We start from the raw sequence: 15,839 nt of genomic DNA, 5'->3' as shown, positions 1-15,839 counted from the left end.
AGGGAAAAATACTCTTCAAATAGTCACAAACCACATGAAACATACTGGCATTATTGTAATATAGCAAGTGAAAGACCTGTACAGGAATTTTAAGTCTTTGAAGAAATGAATTAGAGAAGATATCCTAAGATGGAAAAATCTCCCATGTTATTGGATAGGTAGGGTTAACATACAAAAAAATGACCATCTTACCAAAGTAATCTACAGATTCAATGCAATCCCCATTAAAATTCCAACACAATTCTTTACAGACCTTAAAATAATAATACTCAACTTCATATCAAAAACAAAAAAAACCTAGGATATTTAGAAGAATCCTGTACAATAAAAGAACTTCTGGAAGGATTATCACCCCTGATTTCAAATTCTACTACAGAGATAAAGTAATAAACATTGAACGCCATTTGCATAAAAACAGACAGATGAATCAATGGAATCATATTGAAGATAGAGCCATAAATCTACACACCTACGGATACCTGATATTTGACAAAGAACCCAAAATCCTACAATGGAAAAAAGAAAGCATAACTTGATGTCAACACGTAGAAGGATGCACATAGATCAATTTATATCATGCTGCACAAAACTGAAGTCCAAGTGGATCAAGACCACTACATAAATCCAATTACACTGAACCTGTTAGAAAAGAAAGTGGGAAATAGCCTTAAATGAAGAGTCATAGAAGACACCTTCCTGAATACAAAGACAATAGACACTAAGACCAACAGTTAATGGATGCAATTCCATGAGATTAAAAATCTTCTCTATGACAAAGGATACTGTCAATAGGACAAAGAGCCCAACTCAAGAATGGGAAAGATCTTTAACAACTTCATATCTGACAGAGAGTTGGTTTCCAAAGTACATAAATAATTCAAGTAACAGTTAATTAAATCAAATAATATAATCTAAAAATTCAGTACAAATGAAAAATAATTCTCTATAAGAAGAGTCTCAAATGGCTGAGAAAAAAAGAAATATTCAATACCCTTACCATCAGAAATGAAAATCAACAGGACTTTGTGTTTCATCTTACAAAGTCACAATGGTTAACATAAAAAACACAAGTGGCAGCTCATGTTGGTGAAGAAGTAGAGCAAGGGGTTACACTCCTCCATTGCTGCTGTGAGTGAAAATTTGTACAGTGACTATGGAAATCAATATGGCGATTTTGCAGAAGTAAGTGAATTGAACTACCCTAAGACACTGCTATACCACTCTTGGGAATATACTCAAAGAATTCTCAGTCATACCCCAAGGACATTTCGTCAACTACATTCATATAAGCTTTATTTCTAACTCATGGAAAGTATAAACAACTTAGATGGTCTTCAACTGAAGAATGGATAAAGAAAATTGGCACCTTTACACAAAGGAGTATTGCTCAGCTGTTAAAATATTATATCATTAGTAGGGCATTGGTGGTAAATGCCTTTACTCCCAGCACTCCGGAAGCAGAGGCACACAGATTGCTGTGAGCTCAAGGCCAGCATGGTCTATAGAAAAAGATCTAGGACAGGCTCTAAAACAATACAGAGAAATGCTGTCTCAAAAAAAAGAAAGAAAAAAAATGACATCATGAACTATGCAGCAAAGTGGATGGAACTAGAAAAAATATCCCCTGGAAGGAAACCCAGACCCAGAAAGCCAAACATCTTATGTACTCAATGGTAAATAACTATTAGCTATAAGTAAAGGATAATCATTTCATAGTTCACATTACAGCCTACAAGATGATAGGTAAACAGGGAGGGCTCAAGGTAGTGTGTGTGTGTGTGTGTGTGTGTGTGTGTGTGTGTTCGTGTGTGTGTACGGAGAAGTGGAAATAGAATAAAGATTGTGGGTAGACTGGGGGTGGGTGGGGCTAGGAATATGAGGGATAGAGTGGGGAAGGGATGGAGGGTCACAGTACTAAATGATAGGACTGGAAGTAGGAATTTGCTGGTGATGTAGAATATTTGTACAAGGGAAACTACCAGAAACCAACAAGAACAATTCCAGCTAGGACTCTAGGAAATAGTGAACAGATAGCCTGAACTGGGTATTTTACGTGACCAGACAAGAATTATAATGTTAAGTACTGAGACAACAACCCAGCCACATTAAATTTCAAACTCAAGTATGTCCTGTCTATGAAATATTCTGGAGTAACTGTGGCACAGAGACTATGGGAGTGGCCAAAAATGACTGGTCCAAACTGAGACCCATGTCAAGAGCGTGAGCCTATCACTGAGACTGCTTGGAGATACATGACCAAGAGGCTGAATGACCCCGAGACCTAGAATAGAACCAGTTATGACTGGACACACAAAAAATGTCAGTATAATGATACCTAGGGATATTCTGCTATGCTCATTGATTGCTGTATAGCCCAATTGTCTTCTTAAAGGCTTCATGTAGCCACTGATGCAGATACATTAAAACGGATGCAGAGACTCACAGCTAAACATTAGGTGAACCCTGGATAATCTTGATGAAGAGTGGGAGGAAGGATAGTAGAAGCCAGAGGAATCAAGAAAAAAAGAAAAACTACGGAATCAACTAACATGGGCTCACAGGAGCTAACAGAGGTAGAACAAGCAACCAGAAAGCCTTCATGAGAACATCTTAGGCCCTCTCCATATATGTGACAATTTTGGAGATGGTCTCCTTGTGGGACCCTAACCTTGGGAACACTGAAGGTCTTTGACTCTTCCTGGCTTTTGAGACCCTTTGCAACATCTTGCCTAGCCTTAATACAGGGAGGAGGGTGGTGCTGAGTCTTACTTCACCTTGATATTCTATGTTTTGTTGACACCCTGGGAGGCCTGCCCTTTTCTGAAGAGAAATGGAGGAGGAGTGGAAAGTGGGGAAGAGTGGAGGTGGGATGCAGTGACTAAGAGGAGAGGAAGGAGGACAAACAGCAATTAGCATGTAAAATGAATAAGTAAAGAAAAATGTTTTTAAAGAAAGAAAAGCTGCACACCATTTTCAGTTCCCTCTCTCTGCTTCATGCTTCCATTTGAAATTGTGAAGTCTCATCTTCTTCTTCCTCATGCTTATTGCCATGCTTCCATGCCATGGTGAATTCTAATTCCTTTGGTACCATAAGCCTAAATAAACTCTGTCTTGTATATGTTTCCCTGGTCATGATGTTTTATCACAGCAACTAAACAGTAACTAATAAACAGTCCAATGTTTTAAGGACCCCAACCTGTGTTCATGTATATGTAAATTAAAGCAATTTTCATACATTTTTGTTGCCCTTCAAGATGAGTAATTAATAAAATACTTTGTAGGAATACAGGAGCATATAAAAATCAGTCTTGCAAATTACCCTCAGATGGTTCAAGAAAAAGATGTTCCTATAGAAAACATTTAATTTGTTATTATTTAAGGGAGAAATAGACACAAGTGCAATTTTAGGTTGTTATTATTTAAGGGAAAAATAGATGCAAGTGCCTGTTGCTCTAAAGAACTTATTCTTACCTTTCATATAAATACATTAGTTCTGTCTATTTACCATAACAGAATGGCTACACAAAGAAATTGAAAACAAAGGCTCAGCAAGTATAGCTCTTGGAAAAGTGAAATTCTTGAGGAATTTCCTACAATATGTTGATAGAAACTTCAATGCAAAACTGGAAAAGCTGGTTTCTGGCCCAATTTCTAGTGCCCTGATCACAGCCTCCTGAGGCCTGGGGACTGGGGACTAGCAACCCATCCCAGTGGAACAGGCCATCCAGAATCTACCAACATCTTACTTTTAAACCCACCTCCTCCCATGGGAAGAGGAGAGCCATTGGTATTTTGGACCTGCTTGCACCCACCTGAAGAGAATCTTGGACCCGTCCACACCAGGAGAGGGAGAGACCCCCGGCATGCACACACTGAAAGAAGGGATGGGAAGACAACAGTGTAAGAACACATTCAACAACAGAAAGAACAATCTAACACCACCAACACACCAGCAAGACCTGAACATCACAATGTAGATTAAGCATAAAAGAAAGACCTAAAGACAACTTTATGATGATGATAATGACCCTCAAAGAGGAAACAAGAAAGTCCCTTAAAGAAATGGAAGAAAATACAAGAAATCAATTCAAAAATTGGAGGAAAAGATAAAACAAAGATTGCAAGAAATGAATAAATCTGTTGAAGAAAATAAGGAAGCCCTATAAAAAACAACCTAACAAATGAAAGAAACAATTCAAACAGTTCAAGGCTTGAAAGCTTAAATACAGACAATAAAAAATCAGTCTGAGGGAATGCTGGAAAGAGAAATTCTGGGTAAATAATAAAGAACTACAGATGCAAGCATAACAAACAGAATAAAAGAGATAGAAGTCAGACTCTCAGAAATTGAAAAAATACTAGGAAAAATGGATTCATCACCCAAGAAATCTTAAGTCCAACAAATCTGTAACATAAAATATCCAGGAAATATGGGACACAGTGTAAAGGACAAATCTAAGAATATTAGGTATAGAAGAAAGTGAAGAAATCCAAGTGAAATGCGAAGAAACCATTCAACAAAATTATAGAAAGTTTTCCAAACATAAAGAAAGGCATACCAATGAAATTACAAGAAGCTTACAGAAAGCAAAAAAAGTGTAGACTACAAAAAAAGTCCCCTTGCCACATAATAATCAAAAGACCAAACATACAGAATAAAGAAAGAATATTAAGAGCAGCTAAGGAAAATTACCAATTAACATATAAAGGCAGACATATCAGAATTACACCTGATTTCCCCATGGAAGTGCTGATAGATATTCTACCAACACTAAGAGGCCATGGATGCCAGCCCAGACTACTATATCCAACAAAGATTTCAACCACTATAGATGGGGAAATCAAGATATTCCATGACAAAACACGATTTGAACAATACATATAAATTAATCCAGCACTACAGAAAGTTCTGGAAGGAAAACTTCAACCCATGGAAGTTTACTACATTCGCAAATATATAGGCAATAAATAATCCCACTTTAACAAAGCCAAAAGAAAAAAGGTGGGGGAGATCCACACACAATAACACCACCAAGTACAAATCCAAGACAAAATATAACAGTCAATGGCCATTAATATTCCTTAATATTAATGGACTTAACTCAATATAAAAGACACAGGTTAACAGAATGGATATGAAGACAGAATATATCCCTCTACTACATATAATAAGCACACCTCAACTTCAAAGACAGATGTTACCTCAGAGTTAAGGGTTGGGAAAGGATTTTCAAATCAAATGGGTCCAAGAAACAAACTGGTGTAGCAATCCTATTATCTAACAAATTGGACTTCAAACTAAAATCAATCAAAATAAATGAAGAAAGTCATTTCATATTCATCACAGGAAGGATCCATCAAGATGAAGACTCAATTATGAATGTTTGTGCTCCAAATACAAAGGCTTCTCCATTCATAAAAACAAACATAACTAAAACTCAAACCACACATAAAAACTCACACACTTACAAAAGGAGACTTTAACAACCCACTCTCACCACTAGACATGGCCACCAGACAGAAACTTAATGAAGAAACAAAGGATTTAACAGACGTTATGATGCAATTGGCTTTAGCAGACATCTATGGAACTTTCCATCTGAAAACAAAAGAATATACATTCTTGACAGAACCACAGGAAGCATTCTCTAAAATTGACCACATATATCCACATATATGGAAACATAGCGAACCTCATCAAATGAAAAAGAAATTGAATAACCCCCTGTATCTTATCAGACAACCTTGCTTTATAGTTAGCATTCAACAACAACAACACAAACTTGCAGAAACCCTACAAACATTTGGAATTTTAACAATGAGCAATTACACCATTTCAAGGAAGAAATAAAAAATAAATTAAAGACTTTCTATAATTCAATGAGAATGACTACACAACATACTCAAACTTATGGGACACTTTGAAAGCAGTGCTAAGAGGAAAGTTCATAGCACTAAGTGCCCACATGAAGAAAACTGGAAATTAGTCACACTAGAGAATTAACAGCATACCTGAAAGCTTTAAAACAAAAAGAAACAAACTCGCCCACACAGCAATAGACACTAGGAAATAATCAAATTGATGGCTAAAATCAATGAAGTAGAAACAACAAAAACAATACAAAGAATCAATGTAACAAATAATTAGTTCTTCAAGAAAATCTTCAAGATAGACAAAACTTTATCCAAAATAACCAAAAGTTAGAGAGAACATGCAAATTAACAAAATAAAAATGAAAGGGAGACATAACAACAGACACTGAGGAAATGCAGATAATCTTCAGGTGACACATTGAAAACCTGTACTCACCAAAATTAAAATATCTAAAGGAAATGGACAATTTTCTGGATACATATCACTAACCAAAATTCATCAAGAACAGACAAGCAATTTTAATACACCTATAGCCCCTAATGAAAGAGAAGAAGTCATTAAAAGTTTCCCAACCAAAAAAGCCCAGAGTCAGATGTTTACAGTGCAGAATTCTACCAGAAATTCAAAGAACAACTAATACAAATATGCCAGGCCCAAAACCCTGGCAAGCCCAGCTTCAGATGAGACTGGGTCTCCGGCGGGGACACCCCCGATCCCCTGCTCAACACCCATCCCCTTGATCTTCCGGGGCTACTCCTGACATCCATAAGACCAGCCCACACAGGAAAGACATCAGCTCTTCCAGGCCCCAAAGCACGACGAGCCCAGTTTCCGCCCTTCCAGGCGCCAAACACCAGCGAGCCCAGCTTCAGAAAAGACATCAGCCATTCCAGGCCCCAAACTCCGGCAAACCCAGCTTCACCTTAAGCTTCAGTGTCAGCATCCCCAGCTTCAGCTTCAGGAAGGAAGGAGACCAGTGGAGACAGAAAGACCCCACCAGCACCCAATGGAAGAAGAGATGGGAAGAAGACAGAATAAGAGCTCACCCAGCAGTAGAACGACCAACATGACTCCACCAGAATCTAGGGAACCAACACCAGCAAGACGCGAAAAGCACTACATAGATGAAGCAGAGGAGAAAGACCTTAAAAACTATTTCATGAAGATGATAGAGACCCTCAAATAAGAAACAAGAAAATCCCTAAAATAAATAGAAGAAAAACAAACAAAAAAATCCATGAAATGGGGCAAAAATTCAATAAATAAATAAATCTCTCAAAGAATCTAAAGAGCACCAAGAAAAAACAACCAAAAAATGAAGGAAATAACTCAAACAGTTGAAGGCTTTAAAGCTGAAATAGAAACGATAAAGAAAACACAGAACGAGGGGATGCTGGAAATAGGAAAGCTGGGTAAACAATCAGGAACTACAGATGCAAGTATCACCAATAGAATTAAAGAGATTGAAGAGAGAATCTCAGGTGTTGAAGACTCTTTAGAAGATATAGAGTTGTCAACCAAAGAAAATCTCAAAACCAATAAATCCCTAACACAAAATATCCAGGAAATATGGGACACCATGAAGAAGCCAAACCTGAGAATAATAGGTGTAGAAGAAGGCGAAGAAATACAACTCAAAGGTACAGAAAACATATTCAACAAAATCATAGAAGAAAACTTTCCTAACCTAAAGAAAGATATGCCTATAAAAATACAAGAATCTTACAGAACACCAAATAGGCTAGGAAAGAAAAAGAAGTCAACTCGCCATATAATAATCAAAACATCAAACCTACAAAGTATAGAGAAAATTTTAAGAGCTGCTAAAATAAAATCCCAAGTAACATACAAAGGCAGACCTATCCGAATTACACCTGACTTCTCAATGGAAACGATGAAAGCCAGAAGATCCTGGATAGATATCCTACAAACGCTAAAGGAACAAGGATGCCAGCCCAGACTACTATATCCAGCAAAGATTTCAATTACCATAGATGGAGAAAACAAAATATTCCATGACAAAGCCAGATTTAAACAATTCATATCCATGAATCCAGCTCTACAGAAAGTGCTAGAAGGAAAACCTAGATCCAAGGAAGGTAACTAAACTCACAAAGACACAGACAATATATAATCCCACTTTACAAAACACCAAAAGAAAAAGGGAGGAGAAAGTACACTAAATAACTTCACTAACAATAAATCAAGCACAAACAAGAATAATCAATCAATGGTCATTAATATCCCTCAATGTCAACGGCCTCAACTTGCCTATAAAAAACACAGACTAGCAGAATATATAGGAAGACAGACCCCTTCCTTCTGCTGCATACAAGAAACACATCTCAACATCAAAGACAGAAGTTATCTCTAAATAAAGTGTTGGGAAAAGATCTTCCAATCAAACGGTCCCAAGAAACAAGCCGGTGTAGCAAACCTAATATCTAACAAACTAGACTTCAAATTAAAATCAATCAAAAGAGATGAAGAAGGACACTTAATATTCATCAAAGGAAAAGTCCATCAAGATGAAGCCTCAATTTTACACATCTATGCCCCAAATACAAAGGCACCTACATTCGTGAAAGAAACATTAGTAAAGCTCAAAATGCACATAAAATCTCACACACTAATAGTAGGAGACTTCAACACTCTGCTCTCACCTCTAGACAGGAACTCCATACAGAAACTTTACAAATAAACAAAAGAACAAATAGAAGTTATGACCCAACTGGGTTTAACAGACATCTAAAGAACATTCCACCCAAACACAAAGGGATATACCTTCTTCTCGGTGCCACATGGAACCTTCTCTAAAATTGACCACATAATAGGAAACATAGCAAATCTCCACAGATACAAAAATTTGGAATACCCCCTGTATCTTATCAGACCACCTTGCATTAAAGTTGAATTCAACAACAACACAAATCACAGAAAGCCTACAAACTCATGGAAATTGAACACTGCACAATTGCACCATCCCTGGGTAAAGGAAGAAATAAAAAAGTAATTAAACACTTCCTGAAATTCAATGAGAATGAAGACACAACATACACAAACTTATGGGACACTAGGAAAGCAGTGCTGAGAGGAAAGTTCATAGCACTAAGTGCCCACATGAAAAAACTGGAGAACAGTCATACTAGAGAATTAATAGCACAGCTGAATATTCTAGAAGAAAAAGAAGCATACTCACCCAGGAGGAGAAGACGCCAGGAAATAATCAAATTGAGGGATGAAATCAATCAAGTAGAAACCAGGAAAACACTGAGAAGAATCAATGAAACCAAGAGTTGGTTCTTTGAGAAACCTCTGTACAAACTAACCAAAACACAGAGAGAGAACATGCTAATTACCAAAATCAGAAATGAAAAATGGGACATAACAACGGACTCTGAGGAAATCCAGAGAATCATCAGGGCATACTTTGAAAATCTGTACTCCACAAAATTTGAAAGTTTACAGGAAATGGACAATTTCCTGGATAGTTATCAATTGCCAAAACTAAATCAAGAGCAGATAAACAATGTAAACAGACCTATAACCCCTAATGAAATAGAAGCAGTCATCAAAAATCTCCCAAACAAATAAAGCCCAGGCCCAGATTGCTTCAGTGCAGAACTCTACCAGAAATTCAAAGAAGAGCTAATTCCAATACTCCTCAAAGTATTCCACACAATAGAAGGAGGAGGCTCACTGCCAAACTCTTTTTATGAGGCTACAATTACCTTGATACCCAAGCCACAGAAAGACACAACTAAGAAAGAGAACTATAGACCAATTTCCCTCATGAACATCGATGCAAAATACTCAAAAATACTCGCAAACCGGATTCAAGAACACATCAGAAAAATCATCCACCATGATCAAGCAGGCTTCATCCCAGGAATGCAGGGATGGTTCAACATTAGAAAATCTATTAATCTAATCCACCATATTAACAAACTGTGAAAGAAAACCACATGATCATCTCACTAGATGCTGAAAAAGCCTTTGACAAAATCCAGGACCCCTTCATGATAAAGGTCCTAGAGAGATCAGGGATAACAGGAACGTACCTGAATATAATAAAAGCAATATACAGTAAACCAACAGCTAACATCAAACTAAATGGAGAGAAACTCAAAGCAATTCCTCTAAAATCAGGAACAAGACAAGGCTGTCCACTCTCTCCATATCTCTTCAATATTGTACTTGAAGTTCTAGCTACAGCAATAAGACAACAAAAGGAGATAAAGGGGATACAAATAGGAAAAGAAGAAGTCAAACTTTTACTATTCACAGATGATATGATAGTTTACATAAGTGACCCTAAAATCTCTGCAAGGAAACTCCTAGAACTGATAAACACTGTCAGCAATGTGGCAGGATAAAAGGTACTCAAAAAATCAGTGGAACTATTATATACAGATGATGAAGTGACTGAGAAAGAAATCAGAGGAACATCACCCTTTACAATAGCCATAAACAGCATCAAATATCTTGGGATAATATTAACCAAGGAAGGGAAAGACTTGTATATCAACAATATTAAGTGTTTAAAGAAAGAAATCAAAGAGGATACCAGAAAATGGAAAGATGTCCCATGCTCTTGGAATGGTAGGATCAACATAATAAAAATGGCAATCTTGCCAAAAGCAGTCTACAGATTCAATGCAATCCCTATCAAAATTCCATCACAATTATTCATGGGCCTGGAAGGAACATTAATCAACTTTATATGGAAAAACAAAAGGCCCAGGATAGCCAAAACAACCTATAAAATAAAGGAACTTGAGGATGCATCACCATACCTGACTTCAAGCTCTATGAAGCTTGGTATTGGCACAAAAATAGGCAGTTAGACCATTGGAACCGAGCTGAAAACCCTGGTCTTAGCCCACACACCTACGGACACTTGATTTTTGATAAAGAAGCGAAAAGTATACAATGGAAAAAAGAAAGAATCTTCAACAAATTGTGCTGGAATAACTGGGTACTGGTATGCAGAAGACTGCAAATAGATCCATGTTTATCACATTGTACAAAACTTAAGTCCAAATGGATCAAGATCTCAACATAAATCCAGCCACACTGAAACTTTTAGAAGAGAAAGTGGGAGATTCTCTTCAATGAGTTGGTACAGGAGACCACTTCCTAAACATGACACCAGTGGCACAAACACTGAGATCGACAATTAACAAATGGGACCTCCTGAAACAAAAAGTTTCCATAAGGCAAAGGACAGAGTCAACAAGACAAAAAGGCAGGCCACAGAATGGGAAAAGATATTCACTAACCCCATATCTGACAGAGGGCTCATATCCAAAATTTAAAAAGAACTGAAGAAGCAAGACTCCAAAACAACAAAGGATCCAATTAAAAAGTGGAGTACAGAACTAAATAGAGAATTCTCAATAGAGGAGGCTAAAACGGCCAAAAGACACTTAAGAAAGTGCTCAACATCCTTAGCCATCAGGGAAATGCAAATCAGAACAACTCTGAGATACCATCTTACTCCTGTCAGAATGGCTAAAATCAAAAACACCGAAGACACTTTATGCTGGAGAGGATGTGGAGAGAGGGGAACACTCCTCCACTGGTGGGAGTGCCAACTCATACAGCCACTTTGGAAATCAGTATGGAGATTCCTCAGGAAAATGGGAATTAATCTACCACAAGACCCAGCAATTCCACTCTGAGGCATATATCCAAATGAGGCAAATTCATACAACAAGGGCATCTGCTCCACTATGTTCATAGCAGCATTATTTGTAATAGCCAGAACCTGGAAGCAACCTAGATGCCCCTCAACTGAAGAGTGGATAGAGAAAATATGGGACATTTACACAATGGAGTGTTACTCAGCAGAAAAATCAATGGAATCTTGAAATTCTCAGGTAAAAGAAACCATCCTGAGTGAGGTAACCCAGTCGCAAAAAGACAAACATGGTATGTACTCACTCATATATGGATTTTAGACATGGATCAGAATAGTTCCAGTCTGCACTTCCACTGATAGAGAGTCTGGGAAACAGGAAAGAACCTAAAAGATATGCATAGTACGCAAGAGAAGAGGATTCAGACAAGCTCTTCTGAATAGATGGGGAACACGGCGAGGGGTGGGGGGAAGTGGAAACTGCAAAGAAGAGAGGGGGAGAAGAGGAAGACAGAGTAGGTCATGGGGGAACAGGAATGTTGTGGGGGGGTTAGATAGGGGGAAGAAGGAATTATAGGTTAGAAGATACATCAGGCACCACAGTGACCTCTAGTGATCTAAAGGGATGACACCAATTGGCAAGCTAAGCAATAGTGGAGAGACCACCTCGAATGCCCATTCCTGATAATGAACTTGATGTCTATAACCATCCAGGAGCCTTCATCCAGTGACTGATGGAAGCAGAAGCAAACACCCACAATTAAGCACTGAACTGGCCCCAAGGAACCCAGTGAGAGAGAGAGAGAGAGTAGTGATGAGTAAATTGGCAAAGAATGGGCTGGCAAAACCAGCAGAGACAGCTGATCTGAAAAGGGGAGAGCTCTTGGACCCCAGACCGACAGCGGGGAGGCCAGCATGGGACTGATCTGGACCCCTCCGAATGTGAGTGTCAGTGAGAAGGCATGGGCAACCTATGGGGCCCTGAGCAGTGGATCAGTGTCTATCCCTGGAAAACAAACTGTCATCGTGTGCCCATAGCACAAAGAGGAATGCTCTCTCAGCCTGGACTCTTAGGGGAGTGCCTGGACCCTACCCTGAGTGAAATGACACACTCAAGATATCCCCCTATGTGGAAGGAATTGGCAATAGATTGGGAGGCTTGGGGGGATGGGGGAGTGCGGGATGAGGAGAGGGAGAGGGAACTGGGATTGACATATAAAACATGATATTTAAAATTAAAATAAACAAATTAAAAGAACACTAATACAAATACTCCTGAAAGTGTTCTGCAAAATATAAGCAGAAAGGTCATTGCCAAACTCTTTTTACAAGACTACAATTATGTTGGTACACAAGCCACACAAAGACCCAAACATTATCTCACATGAACATTGGTGGCAAAATGCTTAATAAAATACTGGCAAATCTGATCCAAGAACACATCAGAAAAATCATCCACCATGATCAAGTAGGCTTCATTCCAGCAATTCAGTGATGGTTCAACATGTGAAAACCCATCCATGTAATCCACTAGATAAAAAATTGCAAAAGAAACACCACATTATCATCTCACTAAATGCTGAAAAAGCCTTTGACCAAATCTAACACCCCTTCATGATAAAGGTCTTGGAGAGGTCAGGGATAACAGGAATGTACCTAGATATAATAAAGTCAATATATACTAAACCAACAGCCAACATCAAACTAAATGGAGAGAAACTCAGCGTGATTCCTCTAAAATTGGGAACAAGAGAAAACTGTTCACTCTCTCCATTTCTCTTCAATATGATACTTGATGTTCTAGTTAGAACAATAAGACAACAAAAGGAGATCAAGAGGATACAAATAGGAAAGGAAGATGTCAAACTTTCACTATTTGCATATGATGTGATAGTTTCCATAAGTGACCCAGAAAACTCTACCAGGGAACTCCTACAGCTCACAAACACCTACATCAAAGTGACTGAATACAAGTTTAACTAAAAAAATCAGTAGCCCTACTATATACAGGAGATAAATCACCCTTTGCAATAGCCACAAACAACATATAATATATTGGGACAGTGTTAACTCAGTAAGTGAAGGGCCCATATACAAGAACTTTGAGTCTTTAAACAAAGAAATTATAGAAGATACCAGAAAATGCAAAGATCTCCCATGGTCTTGGATAGATAGGATCAACATAGTAAAAATGGCAGTCTTGCCAAAAGCAATCTTTAGATTCAATGCAATCCTTATCAAAATCCCACCATAATTCTTCACAGACCTTGAAAGAACAATACTCAAATATATGCAAAAACAAAAGATTGAGGATACCAAAACAACACTATTAAAGGATTTCCAGAGGCATCAACATCCCCAATTTCAAGCTCTATTATAGAACTATGTCCCTGTAAAGAGGTTGGTACTGGCACAAAAATAGGCAGGCAGACCAAAGAATCTAATTGAAAACCCTGATTTAAACCCACATGCCTATCAACACCTGATTTCTGAAAAAGAAGCTAAAATTATACAATGGAAAAAGAAAGCATCTTCATTAAATCATGCTGCCATACCTGGCTGTTGGCATGCAGAATACTCCAGATAGATTAACATTTATTACTATACCCAAAACGTAAGTCCAAATGGATCAAAGACCTTAACATAAATCCAGCCACACTGAACCTCTTAGAAGTGAAAAGTGGGAGGTGCACTGAATGAATTGATATTAGATACAGTTTCCAGAGCCTAACACCAGTGTCACAGTCACTGATATTAATAATGAATAAATGGGACCTCCTGCAACTGAGAAGCACAAGCAAACAAGACAAAATGGCAGCCCACCGAATGTGAAAACATCTTCACCAACCCCACATCTGACAGAGGACTGCTCTCCAAAATATACAAAGAACTCAAGAAGCTAGTTACCAAACACCAAATAACACAACTAAAAGTAGGGGACAGAACTAAATAGAGAATTCTCAATAGAGGAATCCATGATTGCTGAAAGACACATAAGAAATTGCTCAACATACTTAGTCAATAGGGAAGTGCAATTCAAAACAACTCTGATATAACATCTTTCACCTGTCAGAATGGCTAAATCAAAACACCAGTGAAATTTATGCAGGAGAGTATGTGGACAAATGAGAATACTCCTCAATTGCTGTTGGGAGTCCAATCTTGTTTAGCTACTTTGGAAATCAGTATGGCAGTTCCTCAGTAAATTGGGAATCAGTCTCCCATAAGATCCAGCAATTCTACTCTTAGGCATACACCAAAAGTATTCACATTCATACAACAAGGATATCTGTCCAACCATTTTCACAGCAGCATTATTTGTAATAGCCAGAACCTGAAAGTAACCAAGGGATAAAGAATATGTGATTCATTTCAACAATGGAGTATTACTCAATGGACAAAAAACAATGGAATCTTGAAATTCACAGGCAATTGAATGGAACTAGAAGAAACCATCATGAGTGAGGTAACCCATTCACATAAAGATAAATGTGGTATGTACTCTTTCATGTACAGATATTAGACATAGAGCAAAGGATTGCCAGCTTACAATGCACAACTTCAGAGAAACTAGGAAACAAAGAGGACCATAAGAGACTTACATGGTTCCTCAGAGAAGGAGGAAGGGACAAGATTTCCTGAGCTAACTGGGACCATGGTGGCAGGGGAGAGGGAGTTAGAAGAAAAAGAAGGAGAGAAGAGGGGGAAGGAAGATGTAAAGGACCAGAAAAATTATGTCAGGTGAAGAACAGAGGAGAGCAAGAAAAGAGATACCTTAATAGAGGGAATCAGTGGAATTCTTCTTGGATACCCTATTATTGCATTGTGTCACAAATATCCTGCAGCTTTGGATTGTCAGGTCCTACATAATCCAGCAAACCATATATAGGGACAATACCTGTTTTGTATATGGGGTGGGTAAGTTTCTCTCATCATCGTCATCAAGGTGAACTCTCCAGCACTGACCTGGCTAGCTCACCAAATGCAGCATGTGGAAAGGAGCAGGTCTGGTTCTTCTTCTCTCATGTCTTTGGCGCTGTCTCACCTGAACTCACACCACCAGGGACACCGCTACTTTTTTATTAAGTTGAGGTTCAGAGCCCACTATCACGATTTCAGCAGTTGGTAAGATACAGTTCTACCTCTCCCACTCTCATGACACTAACGTCCTATTCATCCACTGCCATAGGCAGCAGAGGAATGGCAGAGGGGAGAGATCACCTCTCCTTTACCCACACTACCATATGAGATGTGGGGCCACATATCCCTCACAGGTTCATGGAGACTGATCACCTGCACCAAAATGAACAGGGTCAACTCTAC

This window comes from Mesocricetus auratus, unplaced genomic scaffold (genome assembly GCF_017639785.1).
Source record: "Mesocricetus auratus isolate SY011 unplaced genomic scaffold, BCM_Maur_2.0 Super-Scaffold_100003, whole genome shotgun sequence".
In the NCBI taxonomy this organism is placed as follows: Eukaryota; Metazoa; Chordata; class Mammalia; order Rodentia; family Cricetidae; genus Mesocricetus; species Mesocricetus auratus.
Note: the sequence above shows the minus strand (reverse complement) of the source record.